Source organism: Danio rerio, chromosome 18 (assembly GCF_049306965.1).
Source record: "Danio rerio strain Tuebingen ecotype United States chromosome 18, GRCz12tu, whole genome shotgun sequence".
NCBI classification, from domain to species: domain Eukaryota; kingdom Metazoa; phylum Chordata; class Actinopteri; order Cypriniformes; family Danionidae; genus Danio; species Danio rerio.
The window spans coordinates 5,117,501-5,142,500 of record NC_133193.1 but is presented as its reverse complement, the minus strand read 5'-3'; positions in this window follow the sequence as shown (position 1 = coordinate 5,142,500).

Here is a 25,000-nt window from a genome sequence, read left to right as displayed (position 1 = left end):
AAATTATGAGCCGCTTTAAGCTCTTTTTTTTTTTCCAATAGTCTTTAGAAAAAAAAAATTGTTATACAATAACTTGCCTAACTACTCTAACCTGCCTAGTTAATATAATTAACCTAGTTAAGTCACTTTAAGCTGTATAGAAGTGTCTTGAAAAATATCTAGTCAAATATTATTTACTGTCATCATGACAAAGATAAAATAAATCAGTTATTAGAAATGAGTTATTAAAACTATTATGTTTAGAAATGTGTTGAAAAAAAATCGTTTCTCCGTTAAACAGAAATGGGGGGGGGGGGACAGGGGGGCTAACAATTCAGGGGGGCTAATATTTCTGACTTCAACTATATATATATATATTTATATATATATATATATATTATATATATATATATATATCTTAATATTTAAATTAAAATATTTATTTTTTAGGGGAAAATCATAGACTATAAAGGATATGGTCGTAGTATCTGTGACGTCATTTATAGGTTTCTAAAGAATGCAAAAGAAGCAACAAGTAAGTGTGGCCAACCATCGTCATTTTGTTCACTCGTAATCGCATCGATGATTGTAAGAAATAATTCCAAAAAGCACCGGACTGTGTAGAGCCATGCACATAAAACAAAACAAAAATACTATGTGCTGAGTTCAGCGGCTAATCAGCCGGAATCAGCTGTGGTGAAGTAACGGCGATCAGCCTAGAAAGTGAATTAATTATGCAGACTTAAAATAAATAAATATAAAGGAAACGGATGAGTTATAAAAAAAAATCCAGCCGCCTTAAAGCTGTCATGAATGGTAATATTAGCTATATGAACCAAAATCTTTATTTGTGCCAGGCTGTAAACACCATTTTTTTCTGCTGTAAAGTTGCCATTTTTACATTGGGGTTAAAAAAAATCTGCTCTATTATGGAGCCAGGACTAGCGAAATTTCAATGAGTTGCAGTTTCAGTTACTTCCATATTAGCTTCACGAAGGAGAGTAGGAGATTGCGCTTAAGGAAAATACTATAAAAACATGAGAGGGTAATCAAACTCACATTAGAAATTCATAAATCATCATATATTAACACACAAACTAATGTTTTTATTTTTTTCCTAGATGATTCATTCATTCATTTAAGACAAATTGAATGACGTTTGATAAAACCAAAAATCAGCATTTTCACTTAATCCTATTGTGCAAAAGGTTTGCATGTGTGGCCCCTTTAAGAGCTGTTGCCCCTTTAGGAGGCGTCGCCATTTTAACACTGCGCAGCAAACTTTAGCTGCGTCCCAAATCGCATACTTATGCACTATTCTACGCCATTTTGAAGTATAAATAGTGTAAGTAGTGTGTTCACACTGAAAACTATAAAAATAATAAGTGCACTTTAATTACCCGGATGATGCACTCATTCAGCCGCTAAAATGAAGTGTGTAATGATGGACACTTCACGCACTCAACGACCGCAGGTTTGCTTACGTAGCGGAAAGGGCGGAGCTATCGGGCGCACATGTTGGATAACTTTATTTATTTTGGATGGTGAGAACAAAATTCTTCTACGAGAGTGATTATAGCGCCTCCCGATGGTGAATGCGGCAACACTCACGGCAGGTAATATTTGATAATTCGGTCGTTTATTTCACTGATTTGGCAACCGTCAAACGTCATCAGGGAAACGGTTTGAATTTCCGCTTAGTAAAAAAACATTAGTGTGCCATTTGGGACGACACTACATACATATACTATCCTGTTGAGTGTGTAAGTGCATAAGTACATAGTGCATGAGTGCATAGTGTATAGTGTGCCATTTGGGACGCAGCTTTTGAGAGAAGTGAGACGAGCCGTTCCAGTCTAGCTTGTAATGTGTCCGTGCATCCTATAAAGTGAGTTTTGCTCTGCTACATAATGCTCTATATTCACATTAAGCTGTAATCTTTGATGTTATAGTGAAAGTGATTATACTACTGAAGTGAGCACATATAATTCGATGTGATTGTTACCAATAGATGATCATTATCTATACATCGGCTGTGAGATTTATTAGTATATTGGTTATACTTCATGTTCTATGTTGCCTATGAGGTTGTTGTTTTTCTTTGTATAATAACTGAGCAAGAGTGTGGATAAATGTCATTTTGTTAAATGGCTTAGTTAAATGCTAACATGGTAACTCATTGAGCTAGAGTATTTCACTTATTCTCAGTGAAATTGATAATACATGCCCGTAGCCAGGGGGGGTTCGGATGGTTCGAAAGACCCACCACTCAATGACAAAGGTCCAGAATTTGTCTCATACATGAGCTTATTTGTCTTATTTTGACTGCTATGTCATCATAAATAGTGAAATTAATCCATTGTAAAGGGCTTTTTCAATGGATTAAGACCAAGCAAAATTCTATATATAAAATAATTTGAAAACTGTTATTCATGAATTTTTTTATCAAATCAAATGTACTTTTTTTTTTTACAAGAGAGGCTAGAAAAATTGTTAAGCTCTTTTATTTTTATTATGTTTTAATTTTTTACTATTCAAATAGCCAAATTCTGATTGAGGACAGTTGAATGTTCTGGCCAGTGTACATGCTAAGGCTACAATAGGCTACAGTTTTCAATTTAAAACTTTAACAGATTGTTATTTTTTTCTAATGATTTATGATCTAATAAATCTCTATTTTAAAAATAAGTATTTATTCATTTTTCTTTATTCTGAATCTTTAGGAAATATTTTGGTACATTAAATGTGTCATTATGATGACGATCTAACAAGCTAATCCAGCTTAAAATGTCACAAAATACAGTATTTAAATCTCATACATTGTAAGTGGGGTGTGTAACTGCAAAAAGGTCCACATTTTAACAAAAAGAACCACCCCTTATACCAGGCTGGCTACAGGCCTGTAATAATGCTCGTCATTGTTCTGACAAATATCATGTTTGATATTTGCATATTCATTTATTTATTTTTGTATCTATCTTTGTACACACACCTATTACATGCTACAGTAAATCCTCAGAAAAAGAAAAAGTTGTTGACTGAATTCTTGGGCTCTGATCAGCCCACCAGAGCGAGGGATCCATTCCATAATCCTTAAGGCCCGTGCACACTGAGACAATTTTTGCTCACGTTTTCCGTCGACGTTTAACGCCTCGTAACTAAATAAAGGGCGTCAATGTGATCGTGCACACCAACGAGCAAAACGGCAGGCGCAAAAGCGTAATTAAAAAAAAAAACGGCTCATGCGCGCAGCGTCAAAACCTTCTCCACCAATCAGATCGGCACCTTTGTTCACCTGCACAGAGCTGCTGAAGTTACCGTAAACAGCACTTGGAGGCGCTCAAGCGCAAAACTGTCAATGCACTTGATCAATAAAGAGACTAAGCCTAAAAGAAAATGTGTGTGTGTCTTCAATTACCAAGTGCTGTCTCACACACACAAAATGATGTCAGATTGACACATATATATTCAGCCTACGGCCTCGTGCCAACGCACGCCTCCCACCCGTGCTGATATACAGCCATATTCCACTGCTACGAGTGTGATATTGCGTTTATGCAACAGTTCAATGGCACAATCGTGTATATGTATAAGAAAATCAAACACGGAGAGTCTAAAGACCCTTTTTTATGAGAAACTACTTTCACTACACTATTCATTCACATCTGCAGTTGATGTCAAAACAGCAGAAGCCGTTATTAATTCACCAATGTTACTTAGAGCTAGTGTTTAAATGACTCTTTCCTAAAGTGATGACAAAACTGCTGATTTTGCTTACACTTAAAGATTATAAGGCTAAGCGCACATTGAAGAAGATGCCCAGAGGCGATATGAACGTGCAGCTGCTTATTGCATTGGTAAACAATAATCAATTCTTCATCGCTAGATCGGCTGCTTGAACCATCCATGCTTGTTCGAGTCACCAGTAACTTTAACAACATGCGTGTGACTGTGAACTTCCGCTCCTCCACTTCTTCTGTGTTATAACTGGGTGTCAGAAGCTTATAGTTGTGCAGCGCCATCTAACGTCAAAAGAGGGATTTAGCATACTCGTCTGCTTGACGCCAGTGAAAAGCGCTTAGGTTTGAACACTGAAAAACGTTTAGTAAAACGCTGACGATAAACGCAAACAAAAAACGTCCTGGTGTGTAGCCTTTACAGTCATGATTCAATCAGTTTCAACCCCAAATCTTATACCTATATAAAAAGAATATACTCAGAATGAAAACACACAGCAGTTACATGTGTTTCAGGATAGAATAACTACCATCGCAGAACTTAGCAGAAAAAGTTGGAGCAAATGCTAATCTGCTCATAATTCTAGGATGGATTTTTTGTGTAGGCCGTGGCATCTGACCTGAGATCAGTGACCTCTCTCTCTGCCCGGGGTTGCGCGGTGAAAGTCACCATCTATTAAACAGCTTGCACTTTTTGGCTCTTCAACACCGCTCTCCGTTTTGGGAAGTGAACTTGAGTTCAGATTTGCAAACCACTGTGCTTTTTCTGTCCATAAGAGGTCTGCAGTGCACTTTCTCCACCTCTGAATGACTGTAGGGGACATAAAGCTAACCTGTGAAAATATCCCGGAGAGGGAAGTCAACCCAAGGAAATTATACTGCTCTCGAATATTACCATTGTGTTTTTCTCCACTCCTACGGAAACTTGCATTGATTTGTTTCTTACCTGTCTTGCACTATTTTTCCAATAAAATGAATAACTGACCACAGAGCTACTGTACTTTTGTTTAGCGTTTAAAAACACACTATTACTCACATAATTAAAGGGATAGTTCCCTTTAAACTGAAATTTATTTACTCTCCCTTAAGTAGTTTTATATATGTATTTTAAAAATCATAATATATTGTGTGGCTGCACGGTGGCGCAGTGGGTAGCACATTCACCTCACAGCAAGAAGGTCACTCAGTTGGCGTTTCTGTGTGGAGTTTGCATGCTCTCCCCTTGTTAGCGTGGATTTCCTCCAGGTGCTCCTGTTGCCCCCACAAGTCCAAAAAACATGTGGTATAGATGAATTTGGTAGGCTAAATTGTCCGTAGTGTATGTGTGTGACTGAGTGTGTATGGATGTTTTCCAGTGATCGGTTGCAGCTGGAAGGGCATCCATTGCGTAAAACATATGCTGGATAATTTGGCAGTTCATTCCGCTGTGGCGACCCCCAGATTAATAAACAGACTAAGTCTAAAAGAAAATGTGTGTGTGTCTTCAATTACCAAGTGCTGTCTGACACACACAAATGTCAGATTGACATATATATATATATATATATATATATATATATATATATATATATATATATATATACAGTTTATATATATATATATATATATTCGCCTTGTGCCAATGCACGCCTCCCACCCGTGCTGATATACAGCCATATCACACTGCTACGAGAGTGATATTGCGTTTATGCAACAGTTCAATGCCACAATCGTGTATATGTATAAGAAAATCAAAAACGGAGAGTCTAAAGACCCTTTTTTATTAGGAACTACTTTCTTACACCATTCATTCACATCTGCAGCTGATGTCAAAACAGCAGAAGCCGTTATTAATTCACCAATGTCACTTAGAGCTAGTGTTTAAATGACTCTTTCCTAAAGTGATGACAAAACTGCTGATTTTGCTTACACTTAAAGATTATAAGGCTGAACGTGACATGAAATGCCATCCAGCTACAGAGATATCTTCTAACATTGTTACAGTCTACAGTACTTCTCTATTGCAATCGGGACATCACAATAATTAGCCCCGATAATAACAACAAATCCACTAACGTTACTAGACTGCTGTTGTGTTTGCGATAAGGAGAAACGCTAAACACATGCGGGCTTTGCTTATTTCAGTCTGCCAACACAACACACATTCCTGATATGCGAGCAAATCGGTATAAATACAACACTACAACATACAAAAAGAGAGAGATTATCTAAATGGGTACTGTACCAAGGTTGGCAACCCGGGGGTGTTAAGTTTACAGACTGTGCCAAAGAGAGGGGTGGGTCAAATTACGGGAGTTTTTTTTTTTAGAAAGAAAAAAAAAACGGTATGTTTGTGGGAGACTGGTCTGAAATACTCGATACTCCCATTAAAACAGAAGGGTTGGCAGGTGTGCTTACCAGTTTAATATTAATTTAACCTGCTATGGTTAGAAATCAGACTGATATATCTTCTAAGCGTAAGGGCTTATTATGCGGTTATGTCGCCATCTTGTGGATAGAAAACGTCAACTGTCGCCGATGAGCTGTCTCTCAGAAATTGTAAATATTTTAAAATAGGCACTAATCTTGCAAATAAACTGCATAGTTACAACCAAAACAACTACATTCTCGAATAAAAAAAGTCTCAAAAGTATATTTTGTTGTCTAACTGCAGTAATATTTGTCAAACTGTAGCATTTGCTTGTAGCTGGCTGTATGTGGGCGGAGTAATACACAAAGGATAAAGAGGCTGTACGGATGCTGATATTACTCAAATATATCATGGCTGTCAGCCAATCAGATTCGACATCCAGACAGAACTGATCTGTGTGTGTGTGTGTGTATATATATATATATATATATATATATATATATATATATATATATATACACACACACACACACACATACATACATACACACACACTATAACACTATGTATCTAGGGACTTCTTATTTTATATAATAAATCCCCTTTAGGTTTTAAAAAATATTTTATAAAATAACTTTTTTAATACAGCTTTAGTAAATGTTGAGGTATGATTAATAAATGCTGTGCGAGCATTGCTCATTATTATTCATTCATTCATTCATTTTCTTGTCGACCCTGTTCCTTTATTAATCCGAGGTCGCAACAGCGGAATGAAACGCCAACTTATCCAGCGCATTTTTACACAGCGGATGCCCTTCCAGCCGCAACCTATCTCTGGGAAACATCCATACACACTCACTCACACTCATACACTACGTAGTACGTACAATTTAGCTTACCCAATTCACCTGTATTACGTCTTTGGACTGTGGGGGAAACCGGAGCTGCTCATTATTAAATCATCAGAAAATACTTTAACATTCACTGATGAAACCTAAATTCAAAAGCTAAAACTTCACAGAGTGATATCAATGACTAAACGATAAAAAGAGCATTCACATTTGAACACGGCAATAACCCTGATTCATTTTCTTAGTATATACTCAAGTTCTCTTGAACAAACATTAAGCAAAAAGCCTTTTGCTCTTTTCTGTGAATGTGCACTTTATGGAAGTAAAGTGGAGCGATGCTTGTATTGAAAACAAACCAATTTCCCCCCTCTTGTTGCTTTCTTTACATTGCATCTGCATGCGTTGGTGATTATTGGGGTCGTTTCCACGTATTGTGTAGATTTCTTTCTCCCCAGGCAATCTGCACTTCCAAGAAAGGAACGGCAGTGCTGTGTTTAGCAATGTACTTTGGCAGCATAATGTAAAAGTAGGTTAGCAACAACAGGAACTCAGAGTGGCACCAAAGGGACCTCTCATTTAGGATTTAGGAGAAAAACTACATTTAATGACTGTACCTTCAACAATTCCAATACGCTCTTAATCACAAACATTACTAAACCTTTTGCTAAATGTCACTGTAATATTCAACAGGGACCTTTTAGAGACGTACAGTACAGCTAATAATCAAAAACTCTGATAATTGCATAAAAAAACACACACCGAAATTACATCTTTGAAATGCACAGGAAATGCCAGGAAGTTTCACACAGTTTTGCCATTTGTAAACTGAAATTAGCATTCTGTTGGTATATTTGTTCAGGAGGATGTAGTTTTGTTTTTTGTTTTTTTTTCTAGAATGTTTAATCTTTCTTGAAGGAATAGTTTACCTAAAATTAAAAACAAAAATAGACTCACTGTTCTCCCTCAAGTGGTTCAAAACTATGAGTTTATTTGGACACAAAATAACATTTATTCATTCAATTTTCTTTGGCTTAGTCCTTTTATTAATCAGGGGTCACCACAGTGGAAAGAACCACCAACTATGAACCACCAACAACGAGGACATGTTTTATGCCGTGGACGCCCTTGCAGGTGCAAGCCAGTACTGGGAAACATCCATACACTCTTGCATTCACACACATACACTACGGCCCCGTTTACACTAGTGCATTTTAGTTTGAAAACGCATAAGTTTTGCTACGGTTACGCCATCCGTCCACACTACGCCGGAGTTCTCGAGCGCCGAAAACGGAGCTTTTTGAAAACGCTGGAGAGGCCGTTTTCCTTCTAAAACGCTGCTGCTCCGTCTCAGTGTGGATGGGGAAAGACGGAGACATCTGAAAACGGAGGCGGGGCTGCAAACGTTCGCCTATCTGATTGGGGCTTTTCCTCAATATTAAGTAGCCCACACACAGTTCAGTGTCGCATCCTCTTCTTGTAAGTTAAGACTTCGCAAGTTTGATCAAGGCTGCAGTCTCCCCCTTTTCAGTTTGATATGGAAAACATACCTAGGACACGGGTAAATCTTCAAAGGGAACAGTGTACTTTATAACTTCATTCACATCACCTTGGCTACGTTGTTTCACTTTCTCAACAATAAAAAGTAAACATGATTTAAGGAACTGCCTATTTTCTGTTTAATACTAGCAACTAAACAGACAGCAGAAATGTTGAGGTGTCGTGCTGTATATATGTGGATATTGTGGATATTTATAACAAAACGGAGCCGATAACAACTGCCTCCTTTCAATTTCAGTGAAAATACGAAACGCACCCTCTCTTTTGCTGAATATCAGTTTTAATAATCGATAATTATAAAAGTATAACATACAATAAGTTTATACATTGTAGGAAATAAAGGCAAGCGATCAGTCAATGTACCTGGATTAATCATTAACTTATTTTTGCGCTCAACCAAAACATGTTACCCGTGAACAAGTAACTTAATAGATTCCAATGACCAAAGTCAGGGAATTGGCCTATGTCGTTAGATAAAGACAACAACATGAATGAAATATCACGTTTAGCAAATATAGTGAGATTAGATCCAGCGGGAGATGCTTGATGAGCAGTCCGACAAGCAGAGCTCTCATCTGGGTAGAAATGCTGGAGCGCTTGCCCGAGAGTGTGTGTGTGGTCACGTGATGTGCGTTTTTTTAGCGTTTTGGTGTGGACGGAGAGCTGTTCAGAAACGCTGGGTAAAACGCGAGTGTGGACGCGGATCGTTTTCATTCTACAACGCCGTTTTAAAACTAAAACGCACTAGTGTAAACGGGGCCTACATGTGTATTACCCAATTCACCTAATGACCTTATTCTAAAATGCAGAAGTGCGCCTGTTATTGCGATTGTCTTAGAACACAGGTGTCAAACTCAGTTCCAAAAGGGCCGCAGCTCTGCACAGTTTAGTTCCAACCCTAATTAAACACACCTGATCAAACTAACTGAGTCCTTCAGGCTTGTTTGAAACCTACAGGTAATTGTGTTGGAGCAGGGTTGGAACTAAACTGTGCAGGGCTTCGGCCCTCCAGGAATTGAGTTTGACACCCGTCTTAGAACTTCAGATTCAGTCGCCTATGGAAGAAATGACTAGGAATAATAAACGGCAGAAAACGGTCAAACTGCTTGCTTCACAAACAAATGTTTGCATGACTCTACAGACTAAGTAGAATAATATAATAAAAAAAAATATCAAATTGCAACATCAAACAGCGAAACGAGCAGTTTTTAACGTCAAAAAACTAATGGAAGTAAATGAGACCGGAAGTCTCGAGCCAAAAAGATTAAAATGGCAGCGCCAATTAGGAAAAGTGTGGGTGCTATTGTTATGTTGGCTTCATTCAAACATTTATTAAATGACAAAATTCTACTATTTACACTCACCGGCCACTTTATTAGGTACACTTGTCCAACTGCTCAATGCAAATTTCTTATCAGCCAATCACATGGCAGCAACTTAATGCATTTAGGCCTGTAGACATAGACAAGAGGATCTGCTGCAGTTCAAACCAAGCATCAGAATGGGGAAGAAAGGGAATTTAAGTGACTTTAAACGTGCCATCGTTGTTGGTGACATACGGGCTGGTCTGAGTATTTCAGAAACTGCTGATCTACTGGGATTTTTACACACACCCCTCTCTAGGGTTTACAGAGAATGGTCTGAAAAAGAGGAAATATCCAGTGAGCGGCAGTTCTGTGGGCCCAAATGCCTTGTTGATGCCAGAGGAGAATGGCCAGACTGGTTCCAGCTGATAGAAAGGCAACAGTAACTCAAATAAGCACTCGTTACAAGCGAGGTCTGCAGAAGAGCATCTCTGAACACACAACACATCCAACCTTGAGGCTGATGGGCAACAGCAGCAGCTTTTTTTTGTTTTTGTTTTTTTGTTCTTAGCTTTTGTTCAGCTAAGAACAAAAAGCTGAGGCTACAATTTGCACAGGCTCACCAAAATTGGACAGAAGAAGATTGGAAAAACCTTGCCTCGTCTGATGAGTCTCGATTTCTGTTGCCACATTCGGATGGTAGGATCAGAATTTGGCGCCAACAACATGAAAGCATGGATACGTCCTGCCTTGTATCAATAGTTCAGGCTGGTGGTGGTGTAATGGTGTGGGGGATATTTTCTTTGCACACTTTGGGCCCAGTAGTACCAATTGAGCATCGTGTCAATGCCACAACCTACCTGAGTATTGCTGCTGACCATGTCCATCCCTTTATGACCACAGTGTACCCACCTTCTGATGGCCACTTACAGTAGGATAACCTGCATGTCATAAGACATGAATAATCTCAGACTGGTTTTTTGAACATGACAATGAGTTAGCTGTACTCAAATGGCCTCCACAGTCACCAGATCTCAATCCAATAGAGCAACTTTGGGATGTGGTGGAACGGGAGATTCGCATCATGGATGTGCAGCAGAAAAATCTGCAGCAACTGTGTGATGCTATCATGTCAATATGGAGCAAAATCTCTGAGGAATATTTCCAGTAACTTGAAGTATATTAAGGCAGTTCTGAAGGCAAAAGGGGGTCTAACCCAGTTCTAGTAAGTGTACCCAATAAAGTGGCCAGTTAGTGTAAAATCCATCCATGTTTTCTGGTTCACAAAAATTATTAAATTGCCACTGCATTGATATTTGAGTGACAATGAACGACAGTTATAATTTTTAACGTGTTTTTTAAGGTTAGTTCACCCAAAAACGAAAATGATCATTTCTTAGGAAAGATGGCTAACGCTCCGTCCTTGGCTTTCCAAGCATCGCCTTCTCTTTTTTTCAAGGCGTTTGCACACACTATTCTTCACCTGAGTGCATTGAAGCCTCAGGGTCTCCGGCGTGTTGTGTCAGCCTCCATTATTAACCGCCTTAGCAGCTTCATGTTTTACCACTAACGCACTTTCTTGTTTTTTTTTTTTCCTGTGCATCATATTTATTGTCCCCTCTTGGATTCGAGACCCCTAAAATATTTGCCCCGGCTCTGCACACGGGCCAGATCTTAATGTGCATCTTCTAACAAGCTGTAGGCGGTGGTGACTGCTCTCTCCGTCTGATATCCTGGAGTGAGTGCAGGAGAGTTTGTGTGTGTGTTCCTGTGCTGCTGTCAGCTTGTATTGTGCACTGTGGTGACTAATTGACTCCCAGGCCACTGCCGGCTACCCTGCATTACCCCAGCGTGTCCTCCTCCACAAAGAGCTTACAAATCCCAACAGCCCGAAGAATGATCATCCCTCTGGACTTCACACCTCGCAGGCTGAGAGAGAGAGTCTGACCTGTGCTTCAAACGACGTCAGATTAAAGGAGCGGCTTTGAACGGAGGCGAGACGCGACTTTTGTTGCACTTCTCACCTCGGCGAGTTGCATTTGTGTTGAGTCTGTAACACTGAAAACAATGATTCATTGGATTTACAGTGCTCAACACATGAGAACACCCCTTACAAATCTCTCATTTAAGTCCATATTTTCTATAGGAAGCTTTATAATGTAATTTTGCATATACATTAGATTAGTCAGTACTCAAGCCAAATCTGGAGCTAATCACAAACAAATGAACTTATGATAATGTAAAGGAGGCCAGCTAGTTAGTGCTGTGCAGGCAAACCACACTCCTCTGACCTCTAAAGGTGCTCTAGCTTCAGACGCTAGAGGCCATGGTCTTTAGCCTCCTTGGTAGAGCAACCAACTCCCATGCGGAAGGTCGCCGGTTCGATACCAGCTCGGAGCGGGTTTGGTGGCATAGGACTGGCAGGGTTACATTAGTGTCGTGACCTGGATGTGAGTGAGGTTCGGGGGGGGAGGGTGTAACGGAGGCCTAGTAAGTGCTGTGCAGGTAAACCTCACTCCTCTGACCTCTAAAGGTGCTCTAGCGACAGACGCTAGAGGCCATGGTCTTTATCCTCCTTGGTAGAGCAACCGACTTTAATGAGGAGCGGGTTGGGTGGCGTAGGACCGGCGGGGTTACAATAACAGTCTAAAATTAGCACCCCTCAATAAAAAATATTAAATAAAAAGTTTTAAAATAGCAAAATTTAAGAGAAACAAAAAATATATATATATAATTTTGTTGAAATTTGGTTGTTTGTTATTTTCCCCATTATTTTGCCTAAATTCAAATGTATTATCTTTCTATTCCTTAAGATGTGGGTGACTGAAATATTGTTTTAATAAATATATCTGTTTAATAAATCTATTTTGCTCAAATACATCATAATAGATGACCTATCTTCACTGAGAAACGGATAAAAATATTCATTTTCAAAATGGGGTGTACTCATTTGTTCAGCAGTGTACTAATTTTAAGAGTGGTTGCAAACAATATATATGGGTTGAATTTCATTCATCATTCATTTTCTTGTCGGCTTAATCCCTTTATTAATCAAGGGTCGCCACAGCGGAATGAACCACCAACTTATCTAGCAACACTGCTTCGTCAGAAATTATACCAGGAGTGGGGTTCAAACCCTCGAGGACATTAGTCTGTTGGATCTTAAGTCCAACGCCTTAACCACTCAGCCATCCTGGTCATTGGGCTGAATTTAAACAAACAAATTAGGTAAATAGTAAAGCAAATGAGCCCATTTAAATAGTCTGCAATCACTTAAAACTTTTTTAGTAAATCCTTTACTTTTTTACTGGGTTTGTGTCAAAACATCATGTTTCAAGGGTTGCAAAGCACATTTGTTGAAACACTCTTCTCTCTGTATATGCACCGCACAGTTCACTTAATCTCCATCTTACCACATAATCATGTTGCACTACTTACTTTTTTAACTTCTAATCTTGCACAACATTGTTCTGTCTTCATTAAAAAGTACTGGTATAGTCTGTCTCAGGATATTTGTATAGTTAAGTACTTATATTGTACATATGTATGGGTGTGTATCAAAGTCTCGTTAGGCAAGTTTCTTCACTCAGCGGACATCTTTAAAACACCTCTCGGTCAGTATGCTCGGGCATTCGGTCTGAATGGGGAAACATCAAATTCCCCAAAACTGCTTGACAAGCTTACCATTGAATTTCATATAAGGAAACAACAATAAAGTTAAACAACAGCTGTGTCTTGCAGTTTAATTTCTAAACATCTAAAACACAAAATCTGCAGAAACTCCAGCCTGATCTCACGAGGAAACCTAAGTAGTTTACGTTTTGCCAGTTTAGTGGCTAATTCGTACGAATTCGTGCGAGTTTAGGCGTACGAAATTATACGATTTTAAAAAGGAGGCATGGCATCTAACCCCACCTCTAAACCCAACTGTCATTTGGGGGAGGAGCAAATCATACTAAAATGTACGAATTAGGTCGTACGAATTCATACGAATTAGCCACTAAATGAAAAAGTTACGAATTGCGGTGAGATTGTTTTGGAAACTCGCATCTGCTCCGAGCCCCACACCCGGAGTATTGTCAGTCTATAGACCTTTTCCATGGCTGCTGCATGGAGGGCGCCATAGCGACCAGCGTCTTCCGGTAGAATGCTAAAAACTTCCGTTTACAGCGTGTACAACTGGTAATTTGCGCTCCGAAAATGGGTTTCAATAACGTTTTTAATAGATAACAGAGTGTTTTTGTGACACACAACTTAGAAATGTGTCTGTTAAAGCCGTTATAATCTGTCACATGTGGTTCAAGCGCGTCAGAAATAAGAGAAAAACGTTCTCCTAGTTCACGTGTCTGCCGTCAGAAATACAGTGTGTTCCCGGCCTGTCAGCTGTTAGCTCAGCGGCTCTTTGAGCTAACACACACACACACACACACACAGACACACACAGAGAGAGAGAGAGAGAGAGAGAGAGAGAGAGAGCAAACCAGAGTACTGGCATGAAACTTAACAGGTATGAAAGTCGTGCAATTTACAAAAATGACCAATAAAAGTCTGTTATTGATCCTCTGCTGCTGATTTGCTGTTCATTCTAATCGCGAGCCGTTTGTGTTTTATTTCGTGTGTTGTTTTCACCACGGTTTGTGTTTTTCTGTAATTCCGAAATGACACTAGCCTATATTTTCACTTTGTCACTGTTATTAAATCAGTGTGTCAGTGGCACAGTACAGGCTACGTGTGTGTGTCATACATTTTGTTGAACTACATTTGTTTGGGCTGGTTATATATTTGAAATAAAGAGAAAATGTTGACTTTAGCGATGACGAGGCTTCATTTAAACTGCAGAAGATGCCGTCTGACAACGAGGGGAAAACGCCTCACAGCAGCTGTTTTCCATCCTATAAGATCGCATTTCTTTAATGATCAGTCCAGGAGATGATGCTGATGGACAACAGTATTAGTTCAAAGAGGATAAAAGCAGGTAAAATAGATTAAAACTATCGTTTCAAAGCTGTCCAAATGTGACCGTTTACACACAGCAGCTGCCGACCGGAAGTTCTTCGCATTCTCCTCGCGCATACACGCAAAGCATAATGGGTAATTTTGCGTTCCAAAAAAAAAGGTCTATAGCAATCGATGATTGGCTCTTGTACTAGTAGGCGGGGTTTTATTCTCCATATTGACCGTTACATTATTCCCTATTCAAAAAGAAACAAGTGACAAGGCTTGTGTATTCTATAGTCTTAGCTCGGGTATCCAGGGCAGTAAAATAAAAACCAAAGTGATGCATATTTGCATAAAATATAGATTCTACACTTTCAAAAGAAACCACTTAAGGGGGTTTGATGCAATGCTAGCCCTTTGAATCTTAAAGCGGAAGTCGATGACGTGGAGTTTAACTGGGTAAAGAAACGTGCCCAACACTGGTTATTAGTTACCATAACTTTAATAGTTACTAATAACTTTAACTTGTAACTTTTAACAGTTAAAGCTATTATATGTAAACATAGTTATATTATATTGGTGTATTACGTGTATAAGTTGTTCTCAAAGTTTCTAGTACTTTATAACAGCATTCTCTGCAATTGTGGTTTTCCACATTGTTTTCTTATTTGGCTGTGAATCGCAGCATGATTGCATCATCAACACGAGTGCAAGGTAATGCAGAGAAGACTTTATTATTTTAAAGCTGTGGGGAATTTTCGCACAGACAAGCAGCAATAAAAAAAGTATTATTCTACTGTATGTATTGCAAATTATATGTTATCAGCATATAATATCAGCGTATGCTATCAGCAGTGCTTCAATCCACAGACTGCTTTCAGTACAATTTCAGCTCATATTGGAGTCTGCATGAATTCGTCTGAACGGCTTGTATAAAAAGTAAACAAAACAAACACTTACTGTGGGTCCACATGGAAATCGAATGTAAAAACAACCCAAATCTGATCAAATTACAATAATAGCAAACTTTCATTAAAGTTTAGGCAGTACAGAAATGCTCATGATTATTAAAGGACACCATAAATGAAAATCATCTTATGTAAGCTGTTTGGACAGATGTGTGTGTAGGTAAAATGTGTCCACTGTCATATTGGAATGATATAAACACAATAAGTCTCTTTTTTTTTTATTTCCTGATGTTAAAAAAGGAGCCAAATCCCTCCCGTTTTGAGGCCGACTGCAACGTGATGTAGGAATGTGGTTTCCCCGCCCAACGATTTGATTGACAGACATGAATTAACATGTCTCTATAGTAACGCGTATAATCATATCAACAAGACAGGACGTGAGCAAAGCAACTGGGATTAAAAGATCTGTTCAGCTCTCTGTGATCATCAATTATTATCAAGTGTGATCAAGAATGAGTTTTACAAGTTTAAAACGTTAAAAACAGTGCATGTTTATAATGAATTACAGCGACTTTACTGTCTTTATCACCACAGTAGAGTACGTTAGTACAGTTCTAGAGGAAAAGATGATGCTTTAATCCCGGTTGGTGGACGTTAAATTAGATTTAATTTGTAAGTTAACAAAATGGATATCCATACAGCAGTTACATATATATATATATATATATATATATATATATATATATATATATATATATATATATATATATATATATATATAAATATATATGTATATATTAGGGTTGTAACAATATACCGGTATGACGGTCTACCACGATTTGAACGTGCACGTTTATCATACCATGAACAATTGCATATCAACGGTTTTAACCCTTAAAGACCGAGACAGCCGCCCGCGGCTAAAAATAAGTATTGCTCTTAAATGTTTAATAACTTTTGATCCGCTGATCCGATTCATACAATTCAAAGATTGGCATAAAGAAGAGAATCTCAGCCTTATATATCTCAGAATATATATATATATATATATATATATATATATATATATATATATATATATATATATATATATATATATATATATATATATATATATATATATATATTCATTCATTTTCTTGTCGGCTTAGTCCCTTTATTAATCCGGGGTCACCACAGCGGAATGAACCACCAGCTTATCCAGCATGTTTTTTGCAGCCCTTTCAGCCACCCCGAAACCGGAGCACCCAGAGGAAACCCACGCGAACGCAGGAAGAACATGCAAACTCCAACTGAGCCGAGGTTCGAACCAGTTCGGACCTTCTTACTGTGAGGTGACTGCTCACAAAGGCCACTGCTTCGCCATCTATCTATCTATCTATCTATCTATCTATCTATCTATCTATCTATCTATCTATATATATATATATATATATATATATATATATATATATATATATATATATATATATATATAAACATGATGTTTTGATTATTTTGAGCATAATATTTTTGAAGATACCATGTTTTGCCAGAAATTACTATTGAATTTACTCCATTTAATACAATTTCAAATTACACATGAACCACATACACACAAAACGGAATTAATTAGCTTACTGATTGATAGATATATTGAAAGATTAACAAATTGAAATATAACACTGATTAGAAATTTAAATCAAATATGTCATGATATTTTAAATATGTCAAATGTATATGATCATGCAATCCTAATTACCAGCAATAACTCAATAACTCCACTGAACAACTGGATGTTAAATTCCTCATCAATTTATAACAGAGAACTACAATAAAAATGATCCTGAAATGATATAATTAACTATAGTGACATTTGAATAGTGACAATAATAGCTTTCATTAAAAACATTTCAAGCTGCACACAACCAAGAAAGTCAGACAGATTTAGAACAACATGAGAATGATTAAATGATGAAAAATATTAATTTCACAGTGAACTATCGCTTTAGTGAGCAAATGAGAGCATTTGCTCATTACCGATGAACAAGAAACATCCATACTATGAATAGCAATAAGCCTTAAAAAGAAAGGAATGCATCGCCCAATTAAAATTTCCTCCTTGGCTAAACTTCTGCATTTTAAAAACTCCTTTTCGTGTTATTCAAATGAATAAACAAAGAAACAGTATTTTAAACGCGTGTCAGCACGCACATTGCTCTAAACGTCTCACACTTACATAAGACTTACATAATATACATTGTGTTGCATCACCAGAATCACCATACTACATAAAGAATTAAGAAATGTGTTTTTAAGTTACACAAGCACCAATCACTTCACACGCAAAAAAAAAAAACATACAAAAAACAAGTGTCACTGTGTGAACATCAGCTATCAATTTTCATTTACCCATTTCCAGTCTGGAGTAATTTAGTGCACACATTATGGAAAGTACACACACACGCAAACACACACATGCTTTCACACACACAAATGGGTTTTCAGTCAGCCTAAAGAATCTCGATAGGCACATGATTAATGTCCTGTCGGGCTGAATTAGCCCCGCAGCCATCAGCGGGCGCTTGGATCAGGGCCCAAAGAGACTCACCCCCGCACAAAACACAGCACAAAAGGGCCAGAGGAAGAAACCGTAGAGCTAGCAAATGAGAGAGAGAGGTGAGGAGAAAACGACTCTGAATTCATATGTACAGTTGAAGCCAGCATTATTCGCCCTCCTGTGCATTTTCTTTTCTTAGTTAAATATTTCCCATATTATGTTTTTACAGAGCAAGGAATTTTTCACAGTATTTCCTATAATATTTTTTTCTTCTTATTTGATTTATTCCGGCTAGAATAAAAGCAGTTTTAAAAAATTTTTTTAAACCATTTTAAGGACAAATATTATTAGCCTTGTTTGTCTCAGAAAACCATAAACACAGTTGATAGTATTGAACGGACGGCAATGTAAGTTTTTCCAGCCTGATCTCACGAGAAAACGTAAGTATTTTACGTTTCGGCAGTTTAGTGGCTAATTTGTACGAATTCGTATGAGTTCAGTCGTAAGAAAATGTACGATTTTAAAAAGGAGGCGTGGCACCTAACCCCACCCCTAAACCCAACCGTCATTGGGGGATAAGCAAATCGTAGTAAAATGTACGAATTAGATCATACGAATTTGTACGAATTAGCCACTAAATGAATTGCCGTGAGATTGTGTTGGTTTTTCATAACAAATATGTTTCTGTGGAGTTAAGGCGACATCTAGTGGTTGATGTCGGTAGCGGAAGTTATTGCCTTGGTTTTGTTTCATTTTAGTTCGGCAGAGACACATGGCATGGCAGTTAAGCCTGGTTTATACTTCTGCGTCAAGTTACCGGCGTGACCCACAGTGCATGCAATGCGCATAGCTGCGCATTTATACTTCTGTGCCCTGTCCCTGTTGGTCTGCATTAACACTTCCGAAACGCTAGTTGGCAGTGAGGTGTTAATGTTCCTCTGTGTCGAGTTTATTCACTGCTGTTTTGTTTTCCTGAACACTTCCGCGATGTACAAGTGGCTCAAACTCGCTCATTTTGAGGCAGGAACCGGCGGACGTGCAAGAATTTTAACTATGTGGTAAACAAAACAAAACTTTCCATCCGGAGCTCCTTCGCGTGACTCCACACTTGTAAACAATCGCTCCATCAGGCTCGCACCATTCACGCGGCTCTCGGTCCCGCCCAGACTCGTCAGCGCACCCAAGCTGACCAATCACAGAGCTTGTGCTACGCGTCGTTGCGACGTGTAGTTACATTTTTTGAGAGGTGCACGTCAGCGACGCCGACGGCTACGGCGAAGGGCTATGCGTCAGCACCGTAGCATACGCCGGCATTTGACACAGAAGTATAAATCAGCCTTTATTCAGCAGCTTCTTCTGACGAGCAAAACGTGCTAACAGTGTAGTCTAAAGAGGGCAATACCCTATAAGTATTATTTTTGTTGAATGATTACATAAATACAATTGGTTTTCTGTCAAAGAATGTTGTTAGTTTGTATAGTTAATCGATAATGTCAACGGAATTCATTGAGTTGACGTTGCTGCTTAATGATAAAGCATACTGTGCAAGAGTTATGTGAATGTAAAAGACATTTATTTGCGTTTCACAGGTTTTACAAGTAAAAAGGAATAGAGGATGAGAAAAGGATGGATCAGCATACATCATCTATGATTCTTTGTGACTTTTTCCATGCTAACTGACTAGATAACTAAGCAGCCAGCCTTATTGAGGCCAGTACAAGCCTCGTTAAGCAATATTCAATGATTCATCAATTTTTCATCGATTGTCTATAGAACAATCTATCATTATTCTATATTATTCCCTAACATACACCTGGCGCAATAAGGCACAAGGTGATTTGTTGCTATTTTCAAACCAGCACAACAATCATTTTCATGTTTTGCACCACGTTGTTGAAATAGCAAAATCCATTTGCACCACTTTGTGGACTTGTGGGTGTGCTGGTCTGAAAAGGAGCTGTGTTAAGGTGCATTTTTGGCATGTTGCTATTTTGAGAAATTGAAATAGACTACGCCATTAAGTAAAAGAGTGCATTAGTTATGCACCTATACTAGGGACGATTTTAGGATTTTCATTTTAGGGGGACTCAGCTCCTTTTAAGGTAAAAAATATATATATATATATATATATATATATATATATATATATATATATATATATATATATATATATATATATATATATATATATATATATATACACAGTTAGAATTATTAGCCCACCTGAATTATTTGCCCCACTGTTGAAATTTTTTCATAAATTTCAGTTTAATGGAGAGAAGATTTTTCAACACATTTCTTAACATAATAGTTTTAATAACTCATCTTTAATATCTAATTTATTTTATCTTTGACATGATGATAATAAACACCATTATAATATATATATATATATATATATATATATATATATATATATATATATATATATATATATATATATATATATATATATATATATATATTCAAGGCACTTCTATACAGCTTAAAGTGAATTTTAAAGGCCTAACTAGGTTAACTAGGCAGGTTAGGGTAATCAGGCAAGTTATTATAACAATGGTTTGTTCTGTAGACTATCGAAAAAAATATATAGCTTAAAGGGGCTAATAATTTTAACCTGAAAATTGTGTTTAAAAAAATTAAAAACTGCTTTTATTCTAGCTGAAATAAAACAAATAAATATTATCAGACACACTGTGAAAATTTCCCTGTTCTGTTAAACATCAATAGGGAAATCTAAAAAAAAAAAAAAAAACTCAAAGGAGGGCTAATAATTCTGATATTGTGTGTGTGTGTGTGTGTGTGTGTGTGTGTGTGTGTGTGTGTGTGTGTGTATATATATATATATATATATATATATATATATATATATATATATATATATATAGTGAATAATTTAGGTTCTGTTTTACGATGTGGTATGCATTAACTGTACTTTGCTGCCATGTTTTTAAAAGTGAGGACCACAATGGAAAAAAGCCAAGGGCTTTATTGTGTTCGTTTCCTCAACGATTTATTAAAAAACGTATGGGATACTTGTATTTTGTACAGTTTGTTTAAACCTCACAAATAAAATCCAATTCAATCATTGAATCAATCTGTGCAGCTGAATAAACGCTATTATAAAAGTTTGTTCTGGTAATCTTCAACCAAATTCTGACCATTTTCTTCACTTTGTGTAGCGGTGCTTCTCTGATGTCGCTTTGATGCTTCAAACACTATATTCTTAACCACACCCCCTTGCCGTTAGTTTGATATTAAGGAATGACGTGCACAAAAAACTCAGTATTCAATTTCAGTAGGAAGTATATGAACAACATCAAGTCTCAGCAACTTTAGGTTCACACAGACTTTAAATAAATGATACCAACACAAGCTACATTATCAATGTAAAAATTAAGGTTTTGTTAGTAGGAAATCACTCAGCCTGCACTGAAACATAACCAGCAAATCTGTGTTTCCAACTGTTTCCTCTAAATGCGAGTAAATATTTCACTTCCCGTTTCCTATCATTGATTTCAATGTTTGTGTTGTTTTACTTAATCAATCAGTTCCACTCACATCTTTGCATCTCTGCGTTTTGTGTTTCTGATTCCATTAATCTATCCGTGGGACCATATGGGCGTCTATTAGTGTTTATTCTCTCTCTACCCAAACCAGGCTGGTATTCGTCTGTCACAGGACAGCACTGCAAGGGATGCCCACCGCTCAGCAACAAGAAAGGGACGGAAAGCCTGAGTTTTCAGTCTGCTGTTTTTTTTTTTTTTTAAACAACCGCTACCACCTGTGTTCAGATAAATGCTATTTTGGTGTTTGCCATTTCGCTGGCCCATCAGACAGAGAGAGACACACACACAAGCGCAGCCCACCCATCTTCAAAAACACCCTCGAAATCACAGCACGCTGCTGGTAATTGCCTTCACTTTTAAGTTTGTTTGTGGGAGTGGAGACGCTAATGACTCCAGCCACAACTTAATTGCTGGAGCGGAAGAGACTGAAAAAGCAAAATCTCTCTTCTAAATGCTTTTATTTTCCAACGAGTGTTTATAGAGACAGATTACACAGATAAACTCCCCAATATTTTACACCTGCTCTGGGAAATGTCTCTGCGTCCCTTCACGCACCTGCCAGGTTGGGTGGAGGTGTGTTGGCAGAATGGGAGGTAATTAAAATATACGCAGGTAGTGTCTGTATAATGAGGTTATCTGAGTGTTGTTTATTGCAGTCTGTCTGAGTAGATCTGAACACACAGTAGCGCTGAGGGTTTCGATCAGCGTGATTTGTCCAACCCAGGCTCATTCTGTAGATGAACCCCGATATACATTTTTTAAGAGCGCAAAATAAGTCCCAGGAGCTTTGTTTTTTGTTTTTTTGCTGTTTTTTTTCCTTGCGGTTCCACCAGCCATTCTGTTCTTGCCTAAATTTACCAGAGGCTGCTGTTGACCAACTGACTGACTGACCCACCCTCCGCCTCCTCTGAACCCAACCAATAGTGATTTCAAAAAGCACAGATTGACCTGCCCAATTCCCTAAACCCGACCAACAGTGTTTGCAAATGCAATCCAGAAAAAGAAAAGCCCTCAGTATCCTGATTTTAACCACATTTTCAGATTTTACCACATTCTCACCTTGGTATTTAATTATTTATTTTATTTTTTGGTCGAATATGTCCCATGAGGTACTTTTTTGCAGGTTTTGTTTTCACGAATGCACCAGAGGTTGCTGTGTATGCTTTTTGAGAGCTCAAATTTCTCTGGTAAGTGCCATGCGCACCTGCTCTTCTCACATAAATCCGCCAGAGGTTGCTGTTGACTGAATGATTGACCCACCCTCCTTTTTCCGTAAACCCAACTGATAGTGTTTTCAAAAGCAGTGAAGAATAGGAAAAGCCCTTAGGGCCGCCTGATTTTTACCACGTTTTCAAATTTTACCACATTCTCATCCTGTTATTTACTTTAGTTTATTTTTTGGCTTTTGTTTTTCGTTTTACCTGCTTTCTGGAACCGTTTTTCACCAGCCTTAAACCCCATTGTCGCGGCTAACTCAACTTACACGTCTCAAATCCGCTGACGTATGCAGCAAGCCACAGGACGAACTGATAATAGCAGAAAAGCTGTCTACACTGAGGTAAGCGGTCAGCTGGTTATCACTAAAAGGCAATATGTTGCAAATGATTTGCCACATTATTAAGTGAAGTTTATTAATAAACTAATTTCAAGAGGATCACATGCTTATGATTGCTTGCAGCCGGCCCGCATTAATCAGTTTATGATTCACCAATCAGACGATTCCTAAGCCACTAAAAATACCCTGAGTTCCATATGACAGCCATCTTCATTTTGAAGAACCCCCCTTTCACCCCTACTCCTCCTCCTTTTCTAGATGGGTGGTTAGCACTGTTACCTCATAGCAAGGACATCCCCCTCACTTTTAGAGATGGACCATTTAGAAACAGGTGATTAATAATTATATGAACGTAAGCTTCTGGATCTCATTCAGATGTCCCCCCCATCTACTTTTAAAATGTCCCCTACGCCCCTGAATGAATGAATGAATATACTGTTGACCATCCCTTACACCTTGACCCAACCCTTAAACCTACACAAACCAGCAAACCTGTCCCCAACACGTATCCCACTTCAAGAACATCAGAAGTGTACTCCAATCCATTATGAACACAGTAAGCACATTGTATATTATATATATATATATAATATATATGATATATATGAATATATATATATATATATATATATATATATATATATATATATATATATATATATATATATATAATATATAATATATATGAATATATATATATATATATATATATATATATATATATATATATATATATATATATATAAATATATGAATATATATATATATATATATATATATATATATATATATATATATATATATATATATATAAATATATGAATATATATATATATATATATATATATATATATATATATATATATATATATATATATATATATATATATATATATATAAATTATTTTTTTATGCAGGTAAATAGTAGAAGCCCACTTAAAATAAAATGAGACCAATGTCTATGTGCTAAACAAGATACTGTAATAAAATAAATGGTAAACAATTAAGTGCAAAAAAAATAAAACTCTAAATGACACTAAAATAACACAATAGTCCAAAAGTCGGAGACTGGTTTGTGTGTATGCATGTGCATGTGTTTGTGTGTACTTGTTTATGTGATTTACAAGGACAGAATTGTATTATAACATACAGGAATGAGCTAAATATATTCTATTAAGTGAAGTTTATTTATAAACTTATTTCTAGAGAATCACATGCTTATGATTGTCCATGGCTGGTCCCGCATTAGCTAACACATTATTCATCAATCAGATGATTCCTAACTTACTATAAATAATCAACAGAATGGGGAAGTCCCAGAGTAAAATGTGAAAATATGATACACTCGTGTTTTTGGAATCTGGAAAATCTCTTCTTATGCTGTTTCCATCTGTTTTTACATTATTTGTTTTTGTTTTATTTATGCTTGTCTCAGTTATTCCTGTTCATGTGAAGCACTTTGAATTACCACTGTGTATGAAATGTGCTATAGCTTGCCTTGCCTTAAGAGATGGAGCATGACATTAGATACTAAACTACCTGTTGTTGCTCTAATAACATACCTGACTGGATTTTTTCCTGTGTTGAAACCTTAAATTGTTGCCGTCAAGCCACCCAGTAGCCAAAGTCCCAGTTCAACAGGGAAAAACATTTCCTAATGACCACATCTTTAAGCGTCTCCTTCTCTTAGCATCACCACCAATCTTATTGTTC